At 47.8% G+C, this 10,044-nt stretch overlaps 1 long non-coding RNA gene across 2 annotated transcripts; it reads right to left on the bottom strand.

Moving 5' to 3' along the window:
* Nucleotides 1–1,798: 1,798 nt before the first annotated feature.
* On the bottom strand, nucleotides 1,799–10,029 carry LOC115941294 (uncharacterized). 2 transcript variants are annotated; one of them, XR_014140442.1, is made up of 3 exons: nucleotides 8,236–10,009; nucleotides 5,701–5,790; nucleotides 1,799–2,724 (listed from the first exon to the last, which is right to left on the bottom strand). It is a non-coding gene; the product is annotated as an uncharacterized LOC115941294 (long non-coding RNA). The 2 variants fall into 2 exon arrangements; XR_004076051.2 differs by lacking the exon at nucleotides 5,701–5,790 and having other exon boundaries at nucleotides 8,236–10,029.
* Nucleotides 10,030–10,044: the final 15 nt, after the last annotated feature.

The following is a 10,044-nucleotide window of genomic DNA, read 5'->3' as shown; positions in this document are numbered from 1 at the left end:
CGCTTGTGTTCCCTCTCCCGCTGTCTCTCTCTGTCAAATAAAATCTTTAAAAAAAAAAAAAAATTTTATTTATTTATTCATGAGAGAGAGGGACAGAGGGAGAAGCAGGCTCCCTGCGGAGCAGGGAGCCCGATGCGGGACTCGATCCTAGGACTCCGGGATCATGACCCGAGCTGAAGGCAGACGCTTAACCGACTGATCCACCCAGGTGCCTGGAAATACCCCCTCCTGTACGCAGTTATCTGTTTTGGCTTCCAAATATTTTGTTAGGTTAGGAAGACAACATTCTTTTTTGTGTTTTCGACAAAACATTCTTAAACAAAAGAGCTTGGGATGTCAGGCAAAAGTTGAAACCTCAGAAGACAGCAAATGTTTTGAGGAGACTAATGATAAACTGCTTTCTCTCATCAAACAAATCAGTGGCTGTGACCAGACATTTTTATTGTTAATATTTTTTTTAATTTTTTATTATTTTTTTTATTTTTTAAAGATTTTAGGGCGCCTGGATGGCTCAGTTGGTTGGGCGACTGCCTTCGGCTCAGGTCATGATCCTGGAGTCTGGGATTGAGTCCCGCATCAGGCTCCCTGCTCAACGGGGAGTCTGCTTCTCCCTCTGACCCTCCCCCCTCTCATGCTCTCTCTATCTCATTCTCTCTCTCAAATAAATAAAATCTTTAAAAAAAATTTTTATTTATTTATTTGACAAAGAGAGACACAGAGAGAGGAAACACAAGCAGGGGGAGTGGGAGAGGGAGAAGCAGGCTTCCGGCCGAGCAGGGAGCCCGACTCGGGGCTCGATCCCAGGACTCTGGGATCATGACCTGAGCTGAAGGCAGACGCTTAACAACTGAGCCACCCAGGCGCCCCTATTGTTAATATTTTTAAAGATATTTTATTTATTTATTTGAGAGAGAGAGAGAGAGTGCTCTTATGGGGTGTGGAGGGGCTCCATCCCATGACCCCGAGATCATGACTTGAGCTGAAATCAAGAGTCAGACGCTTAATTGACTGAGCCACCAAGGTGCCCCTGACATTCCTATTTTAAACAAGCTTCTTTGAAAAAAATAAATAAGCATCTTTGGGGTGTCTTCTACATGCTAGCCTTCATGCTAGTCTCTCTTAACCTAGGTTACCACATCCCAGCCTCCCAGCAACTCTGAGGGGCCCCTTAACAGATGGGTGGCCGGGGCTCAGTCAGGGGAATGACACTGGACTGGGCCTCACTGACAGGGAGGGAAAGCTGAGTTTTGAACCAGGTCTTAGGACTCTGAGTCTTATATTTCTTTCACAGCATCACATTTACTCTGCACTCTGGATTTGGGAAAGAATAATGGGGGACCAGGCAAACAATATCTCTAGTCTGTGGGTGGCTTCAAATCAAGAGGGCACATGGGTGGCTCCCACAGTTAAGCATCTGACTTTTGATTTCGGCTCAGGTCATGATCTCAGGGTCCTGGGATCGAGCCCCACATTGGGCTCCACGCTCAGCAGGGAGTCTGCTTGACAATTCTCTCTCCCTCTGCCCCTCCCCCCACTCACATGTTCTCTCTTTCTCTAAAATAAGTTAATCTTAAAAAAATTATCAAGGGGCGCCTGAGTGGCTCAGTCGGTTGGGCGTCTGCCTTCGGCTCGGGTCATGGTCCCGGGGTCCTGGGCTCGAGCCCCGCGTCGGGCTCCCTGCTCGGCGGGAGGCCTGCTTCTCCCTCTCCCATTCCCCCTGCTTGTGTTCCTGCTCTGTGTCTCTCTCTCTCAAATAAATGAATAAAATCTTTAAAAAAAAAAAATCAAGATACTGAAGGATATTTCAGGGTGGTGGTTCTTGGACCAGATGGAACCACACTCCCATCAATAATGGACCGTGGGCTCCTGGGTAGACCGTATAGACTGTAGATTGTGTGCAGGTTTCTGGGGCCAGCTGTGACGTCAGCTTCTCTTTCCCTGTTGCAACTATTGTTTTACGGAGATCTTGCTTTGAAAAATTATTTCATTTTGCATTTACATGATCCTTTTCTTTTTTTCCCCAAATCTCAAAAAGCTTTATTGTGTTAACAGGCTTCATCCTTAGAGCAAGCTCGGGAGGAGGACAGGTGTTAGCTGTCAGCGTGATAGATGAGGAAATTGAAGTAACTTTCCTAAAGTCTTATGCTAATAAATGTTAAAGCAGAACCTAAAACCAGAGGCCTCACCAAGATACCTGCAAAACCCCGAGAACAAGACTTGGAAGACTCAACAAGTGTAGGATGAGATCAGCCACCTACAAAGAAGCAGAGTTGGCTAAAAATGGGTGATCCAAATGTCTAAGAAAACGTAAGCCTCTACATTGCTTGTGGTTTCCGAAGAGCTGTGATCTGCCCACCCAGCGTCTAAGAGAGGAGTCTAAAAGGCAGGGCTTTGGTGTGATTCCACAACAGGGACAGACCAACACCGGGGCTTTTTAGAAGACAGTGTCCTGTTTCGAGGAATTGGGAACTGCAGGTGAACTTAGCTTGCCACGGTGAGCCAGTAAGATTAGCCCACTCATCCCCCTGGCTCGCAGAGGAACCTCATGGTTTGGTTTGCCTTCCTGAGTAGCTTTTCTGTGAGGAAAGTCAGCTGGTCAAATGTCGCTGCTTGGCGGTCAAGTTCTCCTTTTAAAATGAGTGAATTGACATCATGGGTGTGTACCATTCTCTCCGTATTTTGATTACATTCTTCCTGAGTTAGATGAACTCTGAAGCAAGAGACCTGCAAAACCGAAAACCAAGTTCTGGGTGATGGTGAATTTGATAAGAGTCTTACCTAAATAACTACCCAACCGCCCATGTGTAAACCTTCACAGGAAGTGAAAGCTAGCTGCCAGATAGGAAAGATGCAGAGCACAATAAATACGGGGTCATGAAACAAGACACCAGAACGAGGTGGAGGAAAGTTAGAGTTAATTGAACCGAAGTAAAAAAGCAGGTGGAACCTGGGACAGGCCAGGAGGGGCAGAACAGAGCACTTGGGCAGCCTGATACAGCCTAGACCTAAACCCGGCGGGGGTGGGGGGGTGGTTCTGGAGTTCTCTGGGAGAATTCCCCTTCAGCTGCCTATGAGCTGGCTGGGGACCTCATACCTCTTCGGAACTTTCTCCTCCTCATCTGTATGGTGGGCCTCCCTCAAGGTTGAAAGGATTAAATGTGATAATGAACATGCCGTCATTCTAGTGCCTGCCCTATAAATGCTCAGTAAGTGCTTCCTGTTCTAATCCCTATCCTTTGGGATTAGACGTTATACACAGGCTCAAAACTGTTGAGACGCACTACAGCATTCATTAAGTACCCCGTCAGACCAGAACCGGACCGCAGTTATGGTCCACCTGTGTTCTCTGCTCTGCGGCAGGCATCCTATCACGCACAGCCCAGAAAGCCCAGAAACACACTTTGACAACATCGGCCTGCAAGTTCTGGGCCCAGGGCATTTTCATTCACTGTTCTCTCTTCCTGGAAGGCCCTTCCCTAGACAGTGACAGGGTTTGCACCTTCATTTCATTTAGGCACCTGCTAAGATGGCACATTATGGGAGAAAAGCTGTGCTTGACTTAACCTCCCTATAGAAAGCATCTACACTGCTCCCAGGGCCTAGGGCTCTATTCATGTTTCCTGCTTGCTTTCTCCGAACACACTCATTACCCTTGACATACAGTCACGTGTTTATTGTCTGTTTCTCTAAGTGGCATGCACAGGAGAGCAAGCATTTGATTTGGGGCTGTGCTCTTCTCCCTCCTCATTTCCTTCTACTCAGAAGCTTAGAATGGTTGTCCCTTGAAAGGTGGGAAGCTTGGGCGCCTGGGTGGCTCAGTTGGTTAAGCGATTGCCTTCGGCTCAGGTCATGATCATGGAGTCCCGGGATCGAGTCCCATATCAGGCTCCTTGCTCAGCAGGGGGTCTGCTTCTCCCTCTGACCCTCCCCCCTCTCATGTGCTCTCTTTCTCTCTCTCAAATAAATTAAAAAAAAAAAAAAGAAAGGTGGGAAGCTCTTCTCTATCATGGAAGGGCAGCTATTTGCCAGTTCCATCTCATTATCATATGTACACAGAAGATAGGATGCACTTCATGTGATGTAAAAACCTGCGGCCGATGCCAGTTATGTATCTGATGGAGAGCATTGCAGGTAAAGGGATAGTAAGTGCAAAAGCCCTGAGGTGGGAGCAGAGAGTGAGGCTGGAGTGGAGGAGCCGGCGGTAAAAGTAGAAGAGGATAATTCCAAGGTTTCAGGTCTAGATCATGAAAGAATGGAATTGACATTTGCTAAAATGAGTCAGCTCGGGGGAGGAGCAGGTCTGGGGTATCTGAAGTTTTGAGATGCAGGTTTGGAAGCACCTGCCACAAATCCAGAGGCTTTACATACTTTATCTCCATCACACAGGTAGGAAAATTGAGGCACCAGAACTTGCGTGCCCCTAGGTGTCAGAACACGTTAGAAGGGCTAGGATTTGAACCCTAGATGTTTCTCCAAGTGTTGGTCACTCTGAGAAGCGCTGATCCCTGAAGGAAGAGCTGAGAGAGGGGACTTGCCTCAAATTGGAAAAATCAATAATAATTTGGGTAAGGTGAACTCAGGTCTTTCTGGGGTCAGAATGGAAAGTTTACGGCAAATACAAGGGAGCCTCACATCCCAGAAGTGTTGGGGCTGCAATCCCTTTGGCCTCAGCAAGGTTGCCGGCAAATCCATTTCCTCAGCCATCAGACCGTCACATGATGCAAAACAATGGGATGAAACGTGGAAAATCTGTTTGAGGTTATTATCCTGGGTTACACTCCAAGTTTTCATATTTTCTAAGATTTGCTTACTTAGAAATCATTCACAAAAATTAACATAAGACGGACAAGCCTTTCAAGGCCTTGATACTCAGTACGGTCTGCAGACCAGCAGCAAGAGCGTCACCTGGGAGCTGCTGGAAATGCAGAGTCTCAGGCCCCATCCCAGACTTATTAAGTCCGAACCTGCATTTAGCAAGATGCCCGAGGGTTATATATGCTTATTACAATTTGAGAAGTCCTTGGCCCGCAGCCAAGGTGGACTTTTTCTGTAAAGGACCAGATGGTAAATATTTCAGGTCTTCCTGGCCTGTCACAATTACTGTTTTGTTTTTGTGGTGCAAAAAGCAGCCACAGACCGCATGCAAAGGATGAGTGTGGCTGTATTCTTTTTTTTTTTTTTAAAGATTTTATTTATTTGAGAGAGAGAGTGAGAGAGAGAAAGAGCACAAGAGGGGGGAGCGGGAGAGGAAGAAGCAGACTCCCCGCCGAGCAGGGAGCCCGATGCGGGACTTGATCCCGGGACTCCAGGATCATGACCTGAGCCGAAGGCAGTTGCTTAACCAACTGAGCCACCCAGGCGCCCAAGTGTGGCTGTATTCTAATGGAACTTTATTTATGGATGCCAAAATTAGAATTTTATGTAATTTTCATGTGCCATACTATTCCTCCTCTTATTTTCTTTCAACCATTTACAAATATAAAGCTCATTCTTAGCTCAGAGGCTGTGTAAGAAGGCGCTCATCTTCTGTCTTGCCTTCTGGGGCTGGCCATCCCCAAGCCTCCTGCCCCTCACCGGGTGATCCCCTTTTTTCCTCTCTATGGGCATGGGGCTTGGGCTCCCTTTCCCTCATGACCGTGTCACTATGTCAGAAGGTTGATGACTGAAGCCTAATATAAAAAGCCAACAGAAGGGGGGCACCTGGCAGGCTCCATCAGTGGCACATCTGACTCTTGATCTTGGGGTCGTGAGTTTGAGCCCCACGTGGGTCGTGAGTTTGAGTAGAGATTACTAAAAAAAAAATTATAAATACACTTTAAAGACACGTATTTTTTTTTTTAAAGCCAAAAGAAGAACCGAGACTTTAAAAATACACTTTTGCCAGTTTCCACAAATATCATGTTTGCTGTTGTTTCCTATTGAAGTTATCTTTCTGAGCACGACCAGTACGACCAGTACGGGGGATTGAGTAGCTAAGGGGAGGGGACTTGTTACATTTAAATGCATTTACTCTCTTTTGCTCTCTTTGTCTATCTTGCATTGCAGCTGCTGGGAAGAAGGAACACACAATGCAGGGAAAAAACATTTATTAAAAAATAACTTGCGGGGAGGGAGTTGGAAGAGGATATTAGAGAAGGGAGGTACTCTCCAGGAGAATAAGATTGTTGCACTGTCAGTGGGCTGTGGGGAAGAATGCATGACTTGATAAATAAAGCAAACGGTGTCAAGGGCACTTGCTCAAGAGGAGTTTGTGAAGCAAGCTCAGCGGTGGGAGGAGGCTACGCCAAACAGAGATGGGAGAGTGACTGGCGGAGTCTGACGAAGGCTGGGATCTGAATTTTTATAAAATCTGTAGTGCAGGCAACCAACCACTTTTCCCTTTTGTTAGGAATGGGGAGAAGAGGGGAAATAACATTGACTCAACGCCTGCTGTAGGTCAGGCATGGTTACAAACCGGTTCGCATCACTGTTTCAATTTTAATTAAAGCAACTCATGGAATTAGGTGTGCTGGCTGGTTTTCAGACGGAGACCCCGAGAGGTGAAGAGTCAGGATTGGAACCTCATTCTGTCTGGTCATAAATACTTTAGGATTCTACACTGTCCTGCCTAGCGCAATTTATAGTGGAAATATTGCCTTCACGAAATTCCTTATTTATTCATACGGTGAGAAACCCTCAAAACCCTCAATTCTCGGGGCTGGGGGAAGAAGAGCATAAAGAGACCAGGCAGGCGACCTGTTTTTCTCTACTCCCCACACCCCTCCCCGCCAACAAATGTAATGCTTTCATTAAAAAGACATCAAGTCCTTTTTCTTTGTTTTTTTGGTGATGAAGAAAAACACCTAAACAACTCAGACATTGGCAGCCTGACTTCCATAGGCTTCCAAAGTTAAACTGTGTGCCCTTAAACCTGTCTAATGACAAATGTACATAAACCCTTTGCAGAAATGTGGAGTTTGGGGACCACAGATTTCAGGGATTACTCTGTTATAAACAATCTATTATGATATATATATATATATATATATCTCGTTTAATCCTCCAACAGTCCGGGGATCTTTTAACACCATTTTGTGGATAAAGAAACTGAGGCACGGAGAACTTAAATATCTTGCTTAAGACTACACAGCCGATAAGAGGCAGGACGGATTAAAATCAAGGACACTGCCTAGTAAGTTTGTCCTCTTAAGCCACCACATTGCAGGCTCCTTTTAGAAAAGGTGCAATCACACTAAGACTCACTGTCAACCTGCTCAGTATCATATGCCAGGATCTTTTTGCTTGCAGATGGTGGATATTATGAAACATTCAAGGAGATGCTGGACAATCATTAGTGTGGTACAGGTTAAAAAGCAAAAGGTTAAACCAGTTTCCCCCAGTGTCTTTCTCAGAACACCTTTTCCATGACTACACTCAACCAACCAACCAGCCAGTCAACCAACCAAAACCAGAGTAGTGGTTCCAAAATTAAATGGAAAAGTACTGAAAACCTCCATCTCCCCGCCACCACCCCCCCGCCCGGATTGCCATATGCCTATTACACATTTTGGGCTCCAAGTAGTACGGAAATAACTGATTCCATTTCGCTTTAACCAAGAGTTTCCCAAGGACCAATGTATGGATACTCCCTTTAAAGCGTATTAACCTATCGAGGCTTGCAGAGCACACCTTGGGGAACACCAGGACTAGTCTGAGGCATGTCCAGCCAGCTCCGTGGTCTTCCCTGTGACTATGAACATGAACCTGGTTGGATCCATGTTTGAGCCTTCCACAGCTAATGGGCATTGAGTCTTTGCATGGGGCATGTCACCATTTGCCAGTCTATGACAAGCTGAGTCTGACCAAGTTGCCATGTGAGCAAACACACTTTAAACAAGCTGATTCATGAACCCAGGGTTCAGTCACATTGTGAGAGGAACCATCTGACAAGAGAATTTATTTTGAAATTACCCATCTTTCTCTGAGAAAGGGTAAGGTTCTTTTCCCTTGCTCTTGATATTTAATATCTTCATTTCTACAACACTTATAAATAGAAGCACCCAATCTTTGTGATAAGCAAATTCATTAAATTCCTACAAGCAATTCTTTCTAGGATGAGTGTTAAATCTAGAGTGGGGCTGTGAAGAGACCTACGACATTGTAACTTTGACACGCTGAGAAAAAACACACTAGAAAAAGTGAAACTAAAAATACCACCTTTAGCCCTGTATGCCACTGATTATTCGAAATAATTACCTCCTAAAATGGAATCATAGCCTTTTAGACCTGGAAGGACTTTGTAAATCTAGTCCAAACCATTCCTTCATAGATGAAGTTGAAAGCTTGAAAAGGTTGGGTAACAAACAGGTCCATGCAGCTTGTCTGTGGGACAGCTGGACTGGAACTCAGCTCTCATTCTCTGTCCAGTGCTCCTCTTAAAACTCTTTTCTCCTGACATTCCAGCGTCGCTTTAAGGAGTTGCTTTCTTGATTATTCACTATAATGCAAGAGCTTGCCTCATTTGCTGGTCTTTTGTGTTGGAGGGGAAGGCAAGTCCTATGTATACTGTGTGCCCCTTGGTTCTCCAGCTCTCTTGATAGCCCTCCACCTTGACCTTTTTTCCTACACTCTGCCCCTAACTGGTTCTCCCCCTCCCCTTCAAACACTGTTACCTTTGGAAATATGTGTGTGCACTTTCCAACCTGGCTGGGATCTGGGGCAAGGTGACTCCTGGTTTAATGGATTTTTTTTTTCCCCACAGTGCCTGAACTGGTCCAAGGGTATGGAAGGTCGAACAACGAACAGTAAACTGCCATCCTCTGCCCTTTCAGCAAGTCCGTGTTCTGTTAATATAACACGAATTAAAAAATAAGCAAGAGAAAAAGGCACAAACTCCACTTGAAGTACTCGCCTACCCCCTGGAAAAGTTCAAGGCTGTTTGTTGTTCATTGTCTGAATTTTCCCCTTGTGAATCACTTGTATTCCTTAAATCATCTTTAGGCGTCAGAGCAAAATACAAAGTTGAGTATTTGCATTGAAGTCTGTGTCCTGGCTCCTAGGAGTCGGTTAGAATGGGCTTTTTTTTTTTTTCTCCTTTGGTGCTGCTGGGTGATCAGAGTGGGCGCCTCTTCCTATGCAGGAGGCCCTCCTTGCTTGCAGGGGCTACTGCGCACCAGAGCTCATCCCTTCCTATTTCTCATTCCTCAGCAGCCGTCCTGTGAGGGGCAGGCCTGTATTTTCCATTCCAGTACTTACCCGCAGGTCCCGCTAAGTACCTAGGAGGGCCGTGGGTTTTTTTTTTTTTTTTAATCAGAGATGGAAATGGAACCTCCCCCCTGGGTGCCCGAGGTGTCCCTTTGGGGTAGCGCCCCCCCTTCCGGAGGGCAGCATCCCGGCGGGGTTGGGGGCTCAGCTTTGATCCCAGGGCACCTTTTGTCCCTAGAGGCGCCCTCTGCCAGCCAGGTATGTGGAGGGAAAGTGGCTGTCCGCTTTCCAGGGCGGCCGGTGTGGGTTTGGGGAGCCGGACGGTCCCTGTGGAGAGTGGCGGGGCGTGCGAGAAGCCAACGCGGTGGGCACCGCGAACTCACTAACTGGGCGTCTCCGAGGAAGTTCGGGCGGGGTCCGCCGGCTCACGGGCTTTCTTCCTCTAAAATCCATCCCTGGGCACAGCAAGCCCACTTCTCACCCAAACTCGTGGAGACGAGGGACTAGGCGGGCGCGGGTTTCGGCGAGGCGGATCGGGGAGCGCCCGGCCCAGGCGGCGAGGCCCCTCCAGCGCCGGTCCGCGGCCCAGGGCGCCGGCTCAACCGCCTTGGCCGGGCCGGTCCCGCGGGCGGGGGCCGGTTACACACGGACGGCGGCGGGGGCTCCGAGACTCGGGCCCGGGTCGGGCTCGGGGCGGCCCGTCGCCGGCGCCGCCCGGGAAGGCGGCGGCCTCCTCCGCCGGCGCGGGGTCCCCTGGTTAACCCCTGCCCGCCAGCCTGGCCGCTGATTGGAGGAGGCGGGGCGCCGGGGCAGCGGGGACCCCCCCACCTTCCTCGTCCCCTCCCCCTCCTCCCCCACTGT

This window comes from Leptonychotes weddellii, chromosome 15 (assembly GCF_054177405.1).
Source record: "Leptonychotes weddellii isolate Sample4059 chromosome 15, ASM5417740v2, whole genome shotgun sequence".
In the NCBI taxonomy this organism is placed as follows: Eukaryota; Metazoa; Chordata; class Mammalia; order Carnivora; family Phocidae; genus Leptonychotes; species Leptonychotes weddellii.
The sequence above is the reverse complement of the archived record's forward strand: the minus strand, read 5'-3'. Positions and strand labels throughout refer to the sequence as shown.